The sequence below is a fragment of the Macrosteles quadrilineatus genome, unplaced genomic scaffold (assembly GCF_028750875.1).
Source record: "Macrosteles quadrilineatus isolate MER2022 unplaced genomic scaffold, UCM_ALF_1.0 Scaffold_8__2_contigs__length_117827958, whole genome shotgun sequence".
Taxonomy (NCBI): domain Eukaryota; kingdom Metazoa; phylum Arthropoda; class Insecta; order Hemiptera; family Cicadellidae; genus Macrosteles; species Macrosteles quadrilineatus.
Window position 1 is genome coordinate 61,314,383 of NW_026542601.1, and position 20,632 is coordinate 61,335,014.

The 20,632-nt window shown below is 35.5% G+C and overlaps 1 long non-coding RNA gene across 1 annotated transcript; it reads right to left on the reverse strand.

The window, feature by feature from the left end:
- Positions 1–12,540: 12,540 nt before the first annotated feature.
- On the reverse strand, positions 12,541–17,822 carry LOC129001892 (uncharacterized). The gene is made up of 5 exons (XR_008491511.1): positions 17,720–17,822; positions 17,166–17,291; positions 14,245–14,416; positions 13,218–13,299; positions 12,541–12,624 (listed from the first exon to the last, which is right to left on the reverse strand). It is a non-coding gene; the product is annotated as an uncharacterized LOC129001892 (long non-coding RNA).
- Positions 17,823–20,632: the final 2,810 nt, after the last annotated feature.

Sequence of the window (20,632 nt, forward strand, 5' to 3'; positions counted from 1 at the left end):
TTCGGCAGAACGCCATTGTCAAACTGTCGTAGTACAGGAACATCAAAATCCACTTATTGTATCTTCGTCAGGTAGACATTTAGTTCACATACACACATGTGTCTGTTGCTGCTCGTGGTCAAGGCAATGTCGTACAAATCAGTAGGCCTACTTAAATGTATTTTATTATTCGTCAATCGTGTCTTCGTGTATGTGTCATCGTGTGTATGTGAACTAAATGCCTACCTGACAAAGCTACAATAAGTGGATTTTGATGTTCCTGTACTATGACAGTTTGACAATGGCGTCTGCCGAAACATGTAACTACACTACTAAAGTACAAAATAGAATTTTGGAACTGCAGACGAGGTAATAACCTTCACCTTATTCTAGTCTAAATAGCAGTTTCGGGGTTACAACAATGGATTTTAATGTTTGATTACCTACTTCAGGTAATAATATTGATTGAGTTAAAAATGAGATTAAATAAGCCTAGATCTGAACTGAAATTATACAATTGCAACCGATACAGCACTTTTACACTTGATCAGTTTTATATTAAAGTTTGTCTAAAGCTTTATTTGTATAAGATATTTCGGTAGTGTTAAGAGCATTTTGTATCAAATTTTACGATTTTTTATGTATTTTTGTAAATATTGTATATTGTATAGATTAATCTGTAAGGGAATAATATGAAATTATCATAGAAGTAGCTTATAGAACTTTTTTGACATTATTTAACCTCAAGTGCTATTATCAATATTGTAAACCTTTTTTGAGTCTGGAGTGTTAATTAAAACCTTTTTTATACTGGACTTATTCATAAGGATTCTTAGAGTATTTTTTACAGTTCACTCTCAGGTATTGTATTTGATGAAATTAAAGTATTTTTCAAATAAACTATCCACTTTGTTTTCTAAAACCCTTCCATTTATTTTATTTTTAAAATTTTTACCGGGAAGGACTTTCTTAATACCTACACATATTTCACATTTTGTTGTTAAGACTAGACCGAAGTGCTGATTTTAATGTCTATCGTATATTAAAGAAATTATAAATACCAAAAGTGGCTCAAACAGTTGTCATATTATTGTTTACCAATTAAAATAAATCTCTGAACTAGACTTTCAATACTGGTAAAAAAACAAAATACATTCCTCATATATTTTTGTTGTTTTTATACACAGTTTAAGTGCAAACTAGTGTACATGTTGCTCGAATTCGAGCAATTGCCAAGTATTACAGAAGTTATTTCAAAACGAATAACAGTCATATTTGCAATGAGTTTAAGAGAGTCAACTCAAAGATTACCGGTGTGTAACTCATGGAAATACTCACGATGTATGTAACAGTTCAATGTAATCAACATTTCCTGTAAATATTTTCCTGTAAATATAGCTGATATTGTTTTTTAGTGTTTTCCACAAACATTTCCTGACACATATCCGCATAAGGTTGTCCATGTTTATCTTCGTTATTAATAAACCTACATACATGGTACCACCCTTGTCGCTAGCAGTAAGTTTACAAATTTCAATAATTCTTTAATAAAGATAAAATTTGTTCTCATCACCTTAAGGACTTTCTGCATAACCCGTCTGTCACAATTTTATTTGTTCAATTGGCGTACTTTTGGATAGTTGGAATAACGTTAGTTATATTAACCTGAGAAAATGCAGAGTAAAAGGCCTGATGTTGTTCAGTTGGTTTTTGTTACCCTTAACTATGAATAATAATTAAATCCTTCAATTAAAATGTTAGTAAGGGTTTCTTGGATATAGTCATAGGCTAGTCTTCTAAAATCGCTTGACTTGTATGGAAACATAGATTAATGTCCTTGACGTACCAGATTTATTTAGCATTAGAGGGCTTTCCTTTGCAATGATCACGGTGTTTAGTCCTTAAGTCCTACTAAAAATTGTAGCACTACGGCTAACACCCTCGTTCATCATTTGAAGGAATCTTCATCTTTTAGGTGTTCTTCATTATACAGTATAGGCTAATAACGATAATAAGTTCTTAAAAAAAAGCATTATCTCTATTTATTTTACTCGGTGGCGTTCTTTGACTTTTTATGTTTCCAGTTTGCAAATCGGTTCGTTCAATGATTGTCAATAAATACAGTACTATGACAATTCAATGTTCTTATTTGGATAATAAATCAAATTGTCCAGGCTTTCTAATTTTTTTTTCAATGTAATATGTACGCAAACCCAAATTCAAAGAGAAAGTATTTAATTTCAACCAGGTCAGTAAGATTTAATTTTTGTAGTACGCATTTCCTTGAATTGCAACTTAAATATTAACAGCAACAGCAGTTAAATTATCCAGCTGATCATAATGTAAACAAATATTTTCTTCATAAGGATAACATGGTAACCTTTAAAGCCACTGGGGCAGAGCCCAAGGGATTTTTTCAAAAATGTAAGGTCAGTGCAAATCTACGCTACACGCTCTTTCCAATGAGACGTCAATGGTAAAAATCGGTTAAGAAATGGCGAAGGAGTTTCAAAGACAAATTTTATGTTGGCGTATTAATTATATAGATTTCATGAATTCCATTGTAACCGTTAAAAAACCAAATACCTCTGCCGCAGCAAACCTACAGACTAAGCGAATTCCCATTTACCTGATAGAATTTACACTAAAATGTCTCCTTAAAATATGACATTTATTCCCTACTAGCTACTGTACTCGTGCTTCGCAACGGGAAGAAAAAAACAGTTGCATAATCATTGACATAGATTCAGAATAAATAAGCTGATTGAAAACCTGAAATAGTTGATTATAAAACATTCGCACAATAACACAAATTATTTATGAAATAAAACATAAACACAACTTTAAACAATCCTAATTTGACAGTTCTAATTGTGTATCACAGCTTTTGTTGTGGCTTAGTTTAAATTAGCTGTTATCATAAATGCAAAATACCCCCGCCGCAGCAAACCTGCGGAATTAGCGAATTTCCATTTGCCTTTTTGGATCTACACTAAAACCTCTCCTTAAATTATCACATTTATTCCCTATTTAAATAAAATTAGTTCAACCAGTACTTAGGTTTGCTGCAACAGGGAAGGTAAAAAAGTGTTTTAATACTGTAGTTTAGTAAGAAATGATAGTATTTTCTAAATTTGATCAAAATATGTTCATAAACAAGCAAACTACAACAGTTGACTTATTTGTATAGACTAGCCAAAAGGTTTAATAAAGAAGATAATGCAACAAAGCTTGAAACTAAATAACAGGATTTGTGATGTGGAAAGTGAAAAGGGACCTCTTGTCGCCGATGCAAAATTTTCAGTACGGCTGATATAAGTAATTAAGGTAGAAAATATTGAAATTCGGGTTTTTATCGATTGTTGTACCTCATTTATCATAGAACAGGACATTATCTGTTAAAATATCGAATTGAGAAGGCATAAAAGGTCGAAATAAATCATTTTGTTAGCCTCTGCACGGTCTGAGAAAAGGTACCTCTTGTTGCTCAATGTTATTTCGCCATAACGACAAGAGGTCCCATTTCTAATATTCACTTTATGAACAGATTTTAGTCCAAAAAATGAATTGTCCTGCATTCTAGAGGAAATTTAGAGTACTACAACAAAGTTCAGTGTACGGAGAACAAAATATCTCACAAATTTTGCGGCCCCGACAAGAGGTACCTTTTCTTATCTTATGGAGAAATAACATAGGGCCGACAAGAGGTCCCTTTTCTGAAATGTGATTTTTACGACATGCTTCTATAAAACAATTATTTAAAAGAAAACTACCAAGAGTTAAGACAAAAATTGGTTTTACCCCCAAAGAGGACATTATAAGCACATTATATTCTTTTGATACCAAAATCTCTTCTTAAATACAAAAAAAAGTGTTTTAATGCGTACTTGAAATTTTCAAAAGTGTTTTTCTCAAAATGACCCTTTTCAATAACAAAACTTCAAAGTCCTATAACTTTAACAAAAAAAATCGCAGATGCATGGGACTTGCACCAAGTGATTCAGAATTTAATAAGGAATTCAAATATGTACATAACTCAAAATTGAAAATTCCCGACAAGAGGTCCCTTACTTAGAATTTAATTTAAGTTATATTTTAACATACACACATATCTATAAGTAAAAAGAGGATGTTTGTATATATATTTGTTTGTTTGTTTGTTTGTTTGGCAGTGATAAACTCAGACTCCGCTGAACCGATTGCCACGAAACTTGGTACATACGTGTAGAATGTCATGGAATAGGTTTATACACCATCAATTTCGTGATCCGTCCAATCGGCTCCGCCCCAGTGGCTCTGGAGTTTCCCATGTTAACCTTATGAGAAATGGAATTAATGAATCTTAACAGCTGTTTCAATTAAACAAGTTGGTTCTGTTCTATGATGTTCAATAGCATTAAAGTTACAAGGATTACCAACAGGGTGCAGCACTATTATATCTTTTATATTTTTATGACAACAGCTAATTTGCAACCAAAAGGTGAGTGAGCGTAGCGAACGAACTTCAACCTGGAGGCGAGTTAGCGTAGCGAACGAGCTAACCTGAAGGCAAGTGAGCGTAGCCAACGAGCTAACCTGAAGGCAAGTGAGCGCAGCGAACGAGTTCCAACCTAAAGGTGAGTGAGCGTAGCGAACGAGCTCCAACCTAAAGGTGAGTGAGCGTAGCGAACGAACTTCAACCAGGACGTAATTGAGCCATGCAAACGAGATCTTGAAAATTAAGAAGTTAAACGGGGCAAAGCCCGCGGGATTATAAATAGTCAAAGGCAAGACAACGTCTGCCGGGTTCAGCTAGTATATATATATATATATATATGAATCTGAACAAATGGTGTTTTTGGCCTCTAGAGACCTCAAAACGAAAAAGTAAATCAGTCCCGGGTCCAGGTCTTATCATGAGTACTACCAAGGCCACACTAAAAAACAGGCCGTAATCCTCGTCAAGCATGACGTCACGATAGAAGACGGCAATGACGTAATGTTTGATATTTTTGTGACAGAGGGTATTTATTTATTTATTTTCCGAGGAAAGATTAAAACAAGCAGCTCACAAACGGCAAACTTTACGTCATTGCCGTCTTCTAGTGACGTCATGCTTAATGAGCATTACGGCCTGTTTTTTAGTGTGGCCCTGGTACTACGTTAATAGCTTATTCTCAATATGGGAAATTTAAATTTGCTAAAAATTAATAGTGCTGTAACCTGTTGGTAAACCTCATAACCTTCTAATGCTATAAATATCACAGAACCATAGACAAATAGAATTAAATATAGACTGTCAGCCATGCTGCGGTTACTATGGTAACCATAGGTTCAGGCGCACACCGCTGGGAGCGCCGTGTAGTTACGTAGCGCTAACGTCGTAACTACATGGCGCACCCAGCGGTGAGTGCTAGAACCTATGGTAACCGCAGCACAGCTGACTGTCTATATTTAATTCTTTTTGTCTATGATAGAACCTACTTGTGTAGTTGAAACAGCTGACAAAATTATTTAATTCCTTTTAAATATGAACGAGCTGTCGAACCCGTCCTACATACGGGAATCGAGTAGTCCAATACAAACTGTATATAGTTCAATATTTCTATTCCTAATTCAAGCATGCAGTTCAAAATTTATTGTAAAGAAAAAGCTGCCAAGATGAATTAAAACATGTGATCATTGTATTTCCCAACCTTTCCTAAAAAAATTGAGTAGCAAAAAGAAATGTGTAAGCTTTCTTTTGAAAGCTACACACACTTATTACTCTTTAAACAATGCTAAATGCTCAAAATATGTATACTGTATTTCACCCAATTTATCGCAGTTAGATGAATTAACGTAAGCCTTGAAAGTAACCGTTGATTTAGACGGGTTTCCCCTAGTTTCCAATAATCAATGACAAAATCACAGAGTAAATAAACTAACATCATAGTTCTATAGAATATGGAATATTTGTATATTCAACCAGCTGTGGCCTCTAGGGACCTCAAAACGAAAAAGTAAATCCGTCCCGGGTCCAGGTCTTACCATGAGTAATAGCTTTTTCCCTATATGGTAAATTCGCTATAAGTATGACTTAATCCTTTTACCTTCTCAATTTTTGGTATTGATAGGGATAAATAACTGAAACCTGTTTACAAACTTTATAACAGACTTTCAACACTTCTGTTTTGTTTCCACAATTAATCGTACTGATGTTTGATAATCAGAGCCAAAACCCCTGTTGCCACCCCACTGAAATGGAGGTCACATTTCCTGTGCGGACGTTCCCTGGAAAATAATATCAGAACTGAAGAGTCTGTGTAAAAAAGTACAATGATAGATAAGTAATTAAAACAGTTTTAAACTTCCCGAGTCGCAAAATACTTAAATAATTCAACTACCTATTAAATATTACAAATCAGTACACTTTGTAATAGATAAAATTATCCATCGTTGCAAACTGTTACTGCCTGTACACCGGAGTTTACATTACAACACATATCTTTGAAAACCTACGACAATCCAAAGAACACTATTTTTTTGTTTAAATCAATTTGACGCAGCTTTTAGACTAATAATTGTAATGTTATAAAAAAACTATGTATTGATAATGAGTAATTCCTCTCTCTCTACCTTATCTTACGCAGAAATATTTAACATTTCATCCAACTAAATACAGCTATTTTTGTTATATAGTTGTGTCACAAGCTCCACAAACCAAATGATACACTGATATTTGAAATAGGCCACTCCCATAAGCTCTGAATATGAATTTGTTAGTTGCACACTTGACCTGGGACCAAACCAGTGTTGCCAATGTCGGGTATTTTACACGGCATTCGGGGATTTTAGGCTTCTGTGGGTAATTTGCCGGGGATTGACCAAAATCGGGTATTTGCCGTGTATTTTGATCTGCCGAATCGGGGATTATTATTGTTTGAGGGGATTAAGATTGACGTCAAAATCTAGACGGTAAAATCATAAATAATATTGTCCATTTATTAAAAAAGTAACAGTTAAAATTATTTTAGTGGTTACTCTATGATAAAAAAATCCGTCACAGGCCTTCTATTTTCATAATATTACTCTATGTGGGTGTTTTTAGTAATGCTTTTTTTGCTTACGATCACGATTTAATCTACTTAATACTTTTTTTGCGCAGTTTGAACTTCATTCATTCATTTCAGCGCTATGTATAGCTGTGTTTGTGTTTTGTTGTTGGTAAAACCAAACAATCAAGACAGACTCACTACCACAAATTAATTAGGCATAATTCCCTCTTTGTTATAGGCTTAATTGCCTATTTTAGTTTTCAGCATTGAAGTAATCAGCTACTTTATTAAGAATATAAGTAGCTGATGACTTCAATGCTGAAAACTAAAATAGGACAAGATAAATGTAACAGATAAATGTAAGAAACAAGTGTTTTACACTTTATAGGTTAACTATAGGCAGATTTTTACCACTAAAAAACTCACCTTTTATCTTCAAATAAATTAAAATGTTAATAATTTATTTAACGAATTTGTACTACTGTAACCACTATTTTTAAAACATGATTACCCTTATTATTGAAATTATTAAAATAAATTTTGAGGGGGTCGAATAATCAATATAGTCATTTGAATATTATCAAATTAATGACTGTATTGATTATTCGACCCCCCTCAAATAACACAAGATTTAAAAAAATCGTATACATAAAAAACCCCTACCCCGTTTTCTTGATTTATTAGTATGAAACGTCATGAATACCCTATTTAAGGGACAAGAAACGCTGCCGTGGATTATGCGGGGATTTTTAAAGATACTGCCGGGTAAAACCGGGGATTTTCGAAACTCACGGTGGGTAAAATCTCATGGCCAGTCTGGCAACACTGGACCAAACCCTTGGTGCTGAGCCCTGGCTGGGGATAGGGAGTGGAGATAATGCCTTAAGTCCATTTGTCATACCCACCCAATTGATCTAAACCAGTAAACTCAATGCTGATGTAGAATTGTAGCTCTCAGGTTGCTGGACAAATATCAGATACAATTTTCAACAGTTTTATTTGACTTATGCCCACTTAAATAATTGAAAGTGAAGATTTTTGTTATGTTACTTTTGTTTTGATGTACACTACAGGGCTTGTATGATTAAGGATCCTATGTTAACCAATGGAAAAGTTGAATGAATTACCTGTGTGTGTATTTGGTGAAGCAACCTTTCACGTGTTGAAGAGAAGTGATCATTTTCATATTGTCACCCATGAACTCAGTGAATCCCAAAATACCACAGACAACGGCTGAGACGGACAAAGGAAGTTAGTAGAATAAATAATACTGTATAATAAATGGGTGTTACTTTATTGACATAAATAAAATTAAAAAAAACTTGGGTACAAGGTGTGCCAGAGGTAATTATCTTGTTTAAAGGTTGTGTTGGAAAGAAATCAGATATAAAAGTATAAAGAATCATGTACCCAAAAAATCTTGGTCGTTAGGTAGGGCAACCAATCATATGAATTTCTAAATACAGTAGTCTGGATCTCAATTTTAAATATATTAAATAATGCTTTATCATTATACAAGAAGCTTACTAAGTTCCAGAATATGCATTTAAGTACACAGTTCGAACTAGTGATAGTAATTAAGCAAAGGTTTGTTTTTAGTTTACTGTTAGGAAAGTTAGTGCTAGCAAAATTAATGTTCTCTTACAAGTACCAAAATATTATTGCTATCATCAAAGCTTGCCAAAATTCTAAGATTTATTTTCCTCAAGGTATTGTAATATTTCATGTCATTTCATTCATTATTTAGTATTAAGTTTTTTTTAAATGTTAACTTTTATTTATACACCTAATGATCACTCCTCAGAAAGGCTGCCCTAATATTCATTTTCCTAATTTATATAATTTCATTAATATGTTCAATTAATCATTAATAATATTCATTCCATAGCCTATATTTTTTTTACAAAGCCCACAACCTAATTATTTATTAAATATGTAAGAGAATTGCAATACATCAAAATTTCTTATAATATATCATTTCAAAATTAGTCCTTAAGGAATCAAAATTTAAGAAGCAGTGAAAGTGATCCCATGTGTTCAACAATGAATGATGTGAACATTGAGAAGTTGAAATTGAGAGAGAAGGAAAACATTGAGAAGTTGAAATTGTTAGAAGAAGGAGTCAAAATTTTACCTAAATCAAATTCATTCATCAAGAAGACCAGTTTCAAGTTATATCACAGTAGCCTAAACCTCAAGAGGACTCAACTCAATCATTATCTTCAAAATTAAGTACAAACTTTTCTTTAAACTTTTTTAAATCTTGTGCTAATTGGACTTACCTTTTGGACAACACCAAAATTAGATTTTCCATTGTTGAGATTGTGTAAGTTTAACACCTTAATTAGGCCTATTTGGACACTATCAAATTTATTCATTCTTAGCATTCAAGCCAGCACGACACCCTACCCTGAGATACTGTATATCACATCTAAATTATTTGAACCTTCAAGTTATTATTCAAATTTATCTTTTATTTCAATTTAATTTCAACCCCACACACCATTGTATGTGGCAGCCAGATGGCCATTAAACTGCCACATGATTGTATGTGGCATCCCGGCAACCAACAAGAGGAACTGCTTGTCTCGATTCTGTGGCGTCAAACTTCGACTCTTGGAAGGTGAAAGCTGAGGTCGTTCCTTCGCTTGTGGCCGACCACGATGGTGCTGTGATCCTGAGTGTAAATTGCTCTGAGGTAAGCCGTAATTCTAACCCTTCTTGGCTTAAGGACTACACTATCATTAAGCGACCCATCTGTATGGAAAATTTGCAACTGTTTAGGTATGAGATCTCAAATGTCGATTGGAATGTACTAAACACAGTGACTGAACCAAAACTTGCTTTTGATCTTTTCTCAGGTTTATTCTTTGATAAATTTGATAATGTTTTCCCAGTCAAACTATGTAGGCCTAACCCCAAGCGTAAGGTCTGTCCTGACGGCCCGGGTTCAAGGCATAACGAATCAGCAAATTGTTGGTACACCACTGAACTGAGGAGGATCAGAAATTACATGTTGTTTGTTTATGACCTGTATAAGGGCTCCAGTGATATGTATAGGAAAGGGCAGCTCTATTCTCTTTATTTGCAGATCAAGAGGAACTATAGGGTTAGAGTAAATGTGGCCAAGAAATCGTTTAATGCTGAATCCATCCTTAGTGCCCCTAACCCATGTAAAGCTGCGTGGGACATAATCAATAGGGAAAGAGCACCAGGTCCTGGGCCTATAATCCAAGCATCCCCTGATGAGTTTAATGAGTATTTTACAAGTGTGGCTGGAAGCATCATCTCTGATCTACCTGTGTTGCAGACGGACCCTCTGGATTCTATGCCGGACTTCTCCTCCGTCTATTCATTTACCTGCAGGAATACTGTGAGTGTAAGAGAGATCTATCATACTATTAAGAATTTTAAAGACTCTAAGAGCCAAGATGTCTATGGCCTTTCTGCACATGTTCTCAGGGCTGTTGCAGATCTTGTGGCCGTTCCTCTTACGCACCTGGTCAACTTGTGCCTGGCTCATGGATCATTTCCAGACTCTTTAAAAAAGGCTCGGACTGTGCCCATCTTCAAGAAAGGGAACCCTGCACTCATGGAAAATTTCCGCCCCATCTCTATCCTCCCTATCTTTTCTAAGGTGATGGAGACGGTGATGAAGAAGCAGCTCCTCTCATATTTTGAAAAGAATAGCTTACTGGTGGACTCACAACACGGTTTTCGTAGCGGTCGATCTACCACCTCCGCACTCCTAAGCCTGGTCGACACCATATCCCAGGCCTTTGAGGAGAATGAATCGGTCCACCTAAGCCTTTGTGACCTCAGCAAGGCTTTCGACGTTGTGTCACATGACATCCTTCTGGCCAAGCTGAGAAAATACGGAATTGGCGGTGCAGTTTTCAGCTCTCTTGCGGACTACCTTGGCAACCGCAAACAAATAGTGACAATCATGGGAGCTTCATCTACTATGGGCTCTCTTCCCCATGGAGTTCCGCAGGGATCGGTTCTGGGCCCTCTCCTTTTCACAATCATGATCAATGACCTTGCTACAACCAGCCATGCCCTCCTGTTTGCAGATGATACCACCTTGGTCACAAAGGGGAAGAACATCGACCCGGTGCTGGAGGAGGCAAACAACGCCCTGAGGCTGGCAAAGGACTGGTTTATAGCCAACAAACTCAAGATCAACGAGGAGAAGACTCAGACCCTTATGTGTTCCCTGAAGATCGGCCTTGAGGACAACAGCGTGAAGCTGCTTGGGTTCTGGATGGACTCTAAGCTAAGTTGGCACCACCACATTGAAAAGGTATGTGTAAAGCTCTCAAGAGTTCTTCACCTTTTAAGGAAGCTTAGGACCACCATTACCAGACCGTATTTGCTAGCGGTGTATCACGCACTGTTTCACAGTCACCTCACGTCTGGCCTGGTTCTGTGGGGTCATTCTCCGTCAACACAGGAATTACTCCTACTACAAAAGAGGGCGATGAGAATAATAACATCTTCTGGCTACAAAGCACACTGTCGGCCTATCTTCCTCGAGTTGGGTGTGTTGACTGTCTACAGCCAGTATGTCCTTAACATCTTGACCCTGCTGAAGATAAACATTCATCATTTTGTAGTCAGAGACAATGTACATAGCCACCATACCCGCCAAGCTTGTGACATTGATCTGCCGAGATGCCGCCTAGCCCGCTCTCTGAAGAGTTATCCTCGGTCGGCGATAAGGCTGTTTAATTCCTTGCCGGTTCATGTGCGCAATCTGGACCTTGATGATTATAAGACGGCCCTGCGTGACAGGCTGGTTAATAGGCCTCTTTACAGCCTCGAAGAATTAGGCAACGAGCCACTTTTTAGCCATTGCCACAGTGTAAATAGTATTGTGTAAATAGTATTTTAGTATTTAGTAATCTGACGCAGTCATGCCGATTTCATCGGTCAACGACATAGACTACAAGTATCAAGTAAGTAAGTATCAAGTATTGTCAATCCTTTTTTTGTAACGTCAAGCCTTTTCTCATTGCATGTTAATTGTTCATTTGTTTAAATAAAACACCTTTTGTAATTCATATCTTTGTTAACTTATTAACTTTAAACATTTATAGAATAGGTCTAACCTAAAATGAATATTATAAAGGTAAGTTTACAGTATGTTGAATGCTAGGTTTCATATCATCCTAATGATCACATACAGGAAATACCAATACAAATTGTTGATGCAAAAATAAAAGTTTTGCAAGATTTTTAACAATTTTTTGCAAAGTTAGAATTTGATAAATAAATAATGCATTTTGCTTGATTCTTCCATAACAAAATACCTAGTTTGTTTGTAGTGTTACTCTTCAATTTGTGTTTGAATAGATGTTTTAACAGCTATAAACTGATTTTAATTATTAATATCAAGAAATTTATAGCTCTTAAGAGTATTTTTGTAGATGCTGATAACAGATTCACAAAATTTAGTCTAGAATAATTTAAAAAAACAAGTATGCTTACTTTGCTCAAAGTATAAATCCCTGAATTCAGGGGGCAAGTTTTTTTCTTCCAGGTTGTGGTGTTCTTGAAAAGTCATGCTACACTTATGTTTCAAGATCTGCTCAGTAACTGTAGAATTAACCAGTTTAGTTGTGCATTTCTGTAAACAGAAATAAACTAAACTAAACTAATTAATAAGCAAGTATGGAAACTACTAAAGAAGGAGACGTATGGAGAATTAAACATTATCAGGAATGGAGAGACCTGTTCAAGGAACCTGACATAATCGCAGAGGCTAAAAGCAGGAGGCTCCGCTGGATGGGCCACATCATTAGAAGAGAGAAAACTAGCACATTATATCAAATATGGAAAAATGATCCACTGGGGAGAAGACCAGGAGGGAGACCGAAGAAACGCTGGACGGATGAAGTAAAGAAGGATATGGCCAGGAAGCCAATGAAGATACCGTAAGATACAGGACGACGTGGAGGCAGTGTGTTGGTGAGGCCACTTGGGGACAAATGGCCATGGGAGTAAGTAAGTAATTAATAGGGAGGTAAAAAAGCTAGGGGTTAGGGGGTTAAAAAGAGCTATATCATGAAGACTAGAACATTGTTAATTTAAAACAAACTGTTTTGGTTGATTTCCCTGTCAAGTTACTGAGTCCCATGACCCATTTTACTTTGTTTAAATAATCAACATGTAATCTCACCATAACACATATTTATAAAAACTTCTAATCTGTTAACTGACCTGGTTGAATATGATCCAGTACAGAACTTGATGAGTTATTAGATAATTTGTGGCATTATCTGACAATTCAGCAATGACACATCTAAAAACATCAGTGACAATTATACAATGTTATATCAAACTAATAAATATAGGATGGAGAGGACACAGCTAACTCACCTGATGAAAGGTTGCAGACGAGTCAAAGAACACATAAAATCACACACATAATATACTTAATATTTCGCCTCTTTAGCTCTTTAGAAGAGGCGAAATATTAAGTTTATTATGTGTGTGATTTTATGTGTTCTTTGACTCGTCTGCAACCTTTCATCAGGTGAGTTAGCTGTGTTCTCTCCATCCTATATTTATTAGTTTAATCCAAGCTAAATGCTTTTTCCTAAAAACATAACCTTAACAATGTTATATCATTGACTGAAAGGTTATACCAATGAAACAAACCCTTTAAGAAGCGAAGCAAAATGCTTATGGAGAATAGTCAAACTGGAATTTTGCTGCCGAAATGAGCACGGCGGCCACGCTACTCTATATCTCTCTCTAAGCAGATTCTTTGTCTCATTTAGTCAGCTGACTTGGCCGCGTGCTCGCAATAGTCTACCTTTAGCGGCCGTCGTGGGAACTATCCGAAATTCGGAAATTCAAATATTCCCAGACTGAATTTTTAACAAAGGCATTGCGTTTCTTATAGGTTTTGTATTCATTGGTTATACTCAAAGATAATACCAATGCGATATTATTAACAGCTGGAAAAATTCACATGCTGATAGTAATTTAATCTAGTGTATTAGAGTCATTACCAGACTAGACTTCCTTAGTTTACACTTATTCTTAAACTAATTGTGGTTGCTGATTACAAGATTTATTTTAGTCTGTTCGGATTAGGTAAACTGCAATGGGACTTGCCTAATACCTGACTAGTAAACTTGCTTAGTGTAAGACTATGTGAGCTTTAAGCAAATTACCTAAACATAATTGATTGACTGTATGTATTTTTTTGTTATTGGGACATTACAATGTACTTGAGTACCTGGGTGGTGAGAGACATAGAGTGAGGAGAAGACTGATGCACTCATCAGAGAGTTGTGGATTGAGTGCAAGATCTTGTTTGGCCAAGTGTAGAGATGGAGATGGAGGAAGACTAAGCTGACATCCAGGACAAGTGCTCACATTCCAAAGCTTTGAGTCGAGTGCTAACGTCACTGGATCATGATTAATATATATTTTTCACCTTTACCCACTATTTTATGCCAGTATTTAATAATTCAATTATCCTGCTTATCTGTACCAAGTTCATTTTTTATGGGTACAACTTAAATAATAATAAGTTTATTCATTGTTTTTCGTATTTGTTTTTATATCTAGAAACAAGCTGTGTGCCCGTTCTACGCACGGAGATCTTGTAGTCAGTTGGAACCTTCTTATATTCAGAACAGCAGTTGGTTTGCATATTTCCAGATATTCTGGAAAAACTATTTTAGGACATACTAACCTATGAGGCATAGCCCTAAGGTAGCCCTATAATTGAAAGTTCCTTTCTACACTGGTTAAAAGTAGGTAAAATACTACCTCAACCTCACCATTGAACACTTCATTCGGGTTGACATTTTCATTAACAAATGTGCACTTGTCTTTTCCGTTCCGTGAAATACTGAGAAATAAGGACATTAAAGCGTTACCAACAGACATATACACAAAATTACAGAATTTAATTAGGGAATTTGTTATGCTTTAACCGTAGAAAAGTACATATAAAATTAGTATTTGAAATCTACAAATCTTTGTTATTGTCATCAAATTTTATTATAACAATTTATATTTGCTTAACCCGAAGATGACCCGAAATGGTGTCAAAATGACGGCATACTCAGGTCCGCTTTTATAAGCGGGCAGACTGGGCATATGCCCAGGGGCACCAGTGGTTGCCCAGCAGGCGCCCTCCACGACCGCCCGCCTGCACTAGGAAAAAAGGGGGGCGCTGCTTTTGGGTTTGCCCAGGGCTCCACTGACCCTTAACGCGGCCCTGGAAATGAAGTACTAAAGATGATTTAGATTGGTAATTAACAATACACAGGCCACGAACTATTGATACATAAACAATGTAAAGCGTAAACAATTCATGATGGTTTGCCCAACAAAAGTTTTACTTAAACGTGTTATCAATTCATAGCATAAACAAACATTTTGGAATCCAGACAGAAAACCCAAAACTTAGGAGTTAGACAGCAATTAAATTTAATACGATTGTTCCTACGTAAAAATGATTCTTACTGCTACCACCAAGGAAAAGAACAAGATCTTAAAACCAAAGTTTAAAGCTAAGAACTAATAGTACATCCAACCAATTAAATGCGTTAACCAAGTCCCGAGGTTATTGATCCCCCTTGGTTCTGGATTTTCTCACTAAAAGTTATTGGAAATCAAAGTTATTTCCCATTAATTGCATTATTTATAAACAACTTTTAATGTAAACATATATCAGTGACAGTTTGAAAAACAACCTTATCCAAACAACGGTTGGTTATTTAATAGATGACGTATTCTCATAAAAATCACTCAAGGTTGGGTTTATGGACGTTTGTAATTTGATTTCATAAGTGTAGTTCCAAGGCCATGTATTCTAGGGAAAAGTACCGGTATCATTGATATCGGTACTTTTCGGCGGGTAGTAGAAACCGAAAGTGACACATTGGAAAAGCGAGTTTAGTATCATCCGTAAACCTCTGTTACTCACTGCAGTTGTGATTTTTTTACTTTAGACTTTACACAACCGTAATTGAAGCGCCGTCAATGAGTGGAAACCTTGTTTGTAAGCTATTGGCGATGATGATTTAAAAAATGTAAGTTTCCCAGCCCTAAAACACTGATTCAAGGTATTTTTCCCGGTTATCAAAACTCAAGAACAATTTGATACACAAAGAATCTCCGGTTCCTGACCTGGATGATGCCTAGTTATTTAATTTAATTTACTGTTGCACATTATTGCACTTGCGATTAATTAAATCCATTATGTAAGTAAAAAACGTTTTTGATCACTTGGTTTGGATTTGCTTCAAAACGTGATAGGAAATGGTTGTGGTATTTGTAAACAACATTTATGTAAAAATATCAGTGACAACTAGAAAAAATAATCTTGATCCAAACAGCTGTTCGTTATTTCATAGATGACGTATGTGATAAACATTGGGAGAAAACTTGATGAAAATCGCACAAAACTGGGTTTTTAAACATCCGTAATTTTATTTACAAAGTAGTGAGGTCATATCTTAATGGCTAAAGACACTCTTGCCAATCCAGTTAATACATTAAAATGATTTGAATCTTGATAGGTACTCCCCTTTTTCAGGAGATGGCTGAGTAAAAATACCTTCTGGGCTATGACAGATAGACAGACAGAAATTGATATAAGACTTATTTTGGCTCCTTTAATTTAATGTAAAAATAACCAAAAAATATATAATTCTGAGCAATTTACAGACAACCCCCTAATTTTATTTATATAGATAGATGAAGCTGTTGAAAGTTTAACTTTTTATCATAACAATTATTTCTCAACTGTGAAATTAGTGCAAAAGAAATCCAAGTTGGCTTTTGATTGCAGAAAATAATTCATAGTTGAGCAAGTATGTCTCAAAAACATTTGGACACTCTGGAACAGTTGACAAAATTCCAATTTGAATGACTGCAACAATTGTTATTGCACTTGTCTTTTCAAATGCACATTACAAGGATTAAAATGTTTATGAAATTTTTTAATTTTTTTTGTTCGCTGTTGTTATGTTTCCTAATTTTTACAATCCTGCCTAAATGAGCCTTAATATTATGTATTTTAAAGGACACTCATAAAGTCAAAGTTTCTAATTTTTTACTAAATTGACGACCATATTACCTACCTGGTAATATGTAATAAATATTGTTAAAAGTAAATCTAAACACATTTATTATACTTACATGGTTCCTTGTTATCTTTTGCTCTGTCGATTAAATTCTCACATTTCTTACATAAAACTTCAACTGTTGGCTGAATATGTTGTAAATGTTTTTCATGTACATGTTTCTCTAAAATCTCAAGTTGTGCTGAAATTCATATACGTACTTGGTTTGAATTTTTAATATAGTGTCAAATAAATTGAAAAATATTTTTACAACTAGGTATAAGTGTAAATATATGTTTTAAGTGTTATTAGACTAGACATATTGGTTATTTACTTTCCGTGAATTTAATAACACGTACAATGCTGGTGAAGAAATTATTTAATAATTTTTGGGCAAGCCTCTGAAAAGCTGGTTAAGTTTTTGCTTTAAATTTTGAATACAAATTTACCTATGGCCGTCCGGTAGAAACTTACAACTAACCTATTATTTTTAAAGATTTAAACATCTTGACAGCGTTAAAAACAATTATTAAAGGCTAAATAAGAAACCACTTACTAGAAATTTAATTACTAAATCATTCTTCTCCATTTAAACTTTTTCAAACCAAAGAAATTCAATAAAAAAATTACCTTTTGCAATTGATACTCCGAGGATAAAATTCAAATTGGTAATTTCTTTTCTGATTCCAAAATCAAGAACTGCATCAAGATTGTTAAACAGATTTGAATAAGCAGAGCTTATGCTGAAAATAAGAAAAAATACTTTTAAATGCATAGCTTGAATCAGATTCAATAAACACTAAGGAACAATCACTGTAAAGAACAGTTGTCGAATGAAATTCAACATCAGTACTGGAGGGGTGGTGATGAAGAGGGATTAGGCTTATCAAGAAAAATCACCAGCATTGACTTTGTTTACCACGGAAAGATAGCCTTAGGAATTTAAAGATCTGCTTTAATTTTTCATTTAGATTGTATTAGGATAATCATTTTGCTTGGGGCAAACAAATTAGATTTTTATAAAAAGCATACTGGACAGTTCTGTAAAGTGCTAGTTTTATAATTGGGTATTGTTAATATGATTACTTAAATATAACTGTATGAATGATTACAGATTGATGAATGAATGGATATATGGGACTGAGATTATATTTTTACATTATAAATCAATAATGCTTGTTAAGCTATAGAGGAACTCCGTTTACAAAATGTAGGTCGTTTGCGGGGAAGTTCCCCCATTACTTTTTTACTTCCCGGTATGCTATACTATATAGTTATGGAGAAAGTATTGTTTTACAAATTTTCGAGTTTGAGTTTTGAGTTGATGTATCCGTTTTGGGTCCCCCTGAACCCAAAAAGTAGTTTTCAAAGTGATTTTTGTCCGTGTGAGTAAAATGTGTGTGTGCAGATTTTTTTTGTTGATAGATTTGTATGCCGATCTGTTCCCGGAAAAATGCCGCGGACTTAACTTCAAAATCCGAGAATCTTTTAGCCCTTGTAGTGGCACTTATGGCTTTCAGACAAGCTTTCGTAATGTCCGAGATTTGGTGCCCACCAGTAATGGCTGCTGACTTGCGTGGCATATATGTGGTCATAGACTGATACAATCAGTTCCATTGTATACATTATACCAATGCCTTGGCGTCAGCACAGGTGCAGCAGAATTCTCCAACACTCCCCAAAAGATTACCTCGGGGAACTTTCTCTGCATCCAGCTATCGGCAAAATCGTATCTCAGGGACTTGATGATCGATTATGGTGCCCATCAAGTGGCTATATAAAACACTATCTCCTTGTGTTCTTTGATGACTTTCCAGTTAGAGATCCCCCACTAAATTCCGTGATGCCCACACCGGGTGCCAGAAAATAGGTGTTTGGCACCCATTCAGGACAACGAGTTGGCCCTGGCTGTAAAGTGTTTAGGATTTTACCTATGAATTTGTAGAGGACATTCCCCACTAGACAGCGCTAGCGTTAAAATCACCAGTGGCAGTGATGATGTTGTTGCCAGTAACATTTTTCTATAGGCAGACAATCTTCAAAATTCCCTAATGGGCTTGTTGCGGTTAAGGTAGAAACTGAGAAAACGTGATGTCTCTAGACCTGACCCAAACGAAGCTACAGCCGTGTCCGTGAGCCCGCACTGGTGCTTCTATGCTGTTTCACACCTCGCCCAACAAGTGGCAGTGTTCTCAGAATCTGGGAACCAAAAACGTGGTTCACTGTGAAGGGTCTGATCACTGATCAGAAGAGCGTCTGTGCCGATTTCCTGAGCCAACAGATCTAAAGGTAGATTATCATAGAGAAATCCCACTTTTAAGGTCGAGTCCGGCCTTAAAAGTGCTGCATCGCCAGTCCCGGTAATTTTGTGGTCCAATGAGGTGAAATGTTGGCCTTTCTCTGTGTAAAAGGAACTGCTGTGCTGAGCAGTTTTTCCAATTGTGGCACAAACCGATGCACTGAAAACAATTCTTGGCTTGGTCAAGTCCCCTACAGTTTCGGGAGGAGAGATTAAACCCAAGGCATCAAATCGAATCGAAAGCATACATAGCAAGACCATTACTCTTCATCGGAGCCTACGATTGACCCGCCCATTCTCTGTTGTGTGCTAGGAGGATTAAACATTAAGGAGAGGACACGATGTAGTTTCGTTGAAGCCAGTGTACTGGTGACTGGGGAGGGGGGGAGGCAGCGCTACTCTCCCGCCCCCCTCTCATACTGCATTGTATGCGTTACTGGAAGATTTGGTAACAGAAATATCAATTAACTATTTAAAAATTAGACTTCATCATGCTACGAAAATTAAAAAGTTAAATTCTAACCGTAATATTAGGAACCTATTAAGAGGAAAGTCATATTTATGAACCAATAGTACGTTCAAAGGTGAGTAATTTACACAAAGATGACTTATTTTTTGGAACTCTTTGTCCTTGTTTTTATTTTTTGCCATACTTGTATTGTGTATTATTTATAATACTCTAACCAGGACTCCGGTTCATGGGGTCCCGGGTTCAAATCCCGCCATATCAAGAATGGATTTTACTGTTCATAAATTAAAACTCAAATCATGAGTATAGTACTGTATGTGTATTTGAACATTTTCTTAAAGAGAAATACAAATAAGTTTTTATCCTTTAAAAGAATGATAAACACACTTTGGCGGTCAGAAGACGCGATGATTGTTAAACATTTACACTTTTTACTCAAAGTTTCTTTGGGCAAACAGATCAAAAATAGTTCAATATGATATTAAAAAAATCAAGAATTTGATTGTCAAGAAATTGTTTTACTTTTTACGATTGTAATTTAATTGTAACGGCTGTTGGTGTAAAAAAAGTTAGAGCGGCTTTGCATTTTTTCTTAACTTTGGCTATTTAAAATCACCTGCCTAGCACATAAATGACTTAAAACTAGGAAAAAATGTTATTGACAAATCGAGAAAACTATGAAAAATGCAAATTTAAAATGTATTTCACCACCCGAATTAAAATTTTCATTTTAACCTATTATTAGTAAGATTTTTTTATAAACTGGAAAAAATAA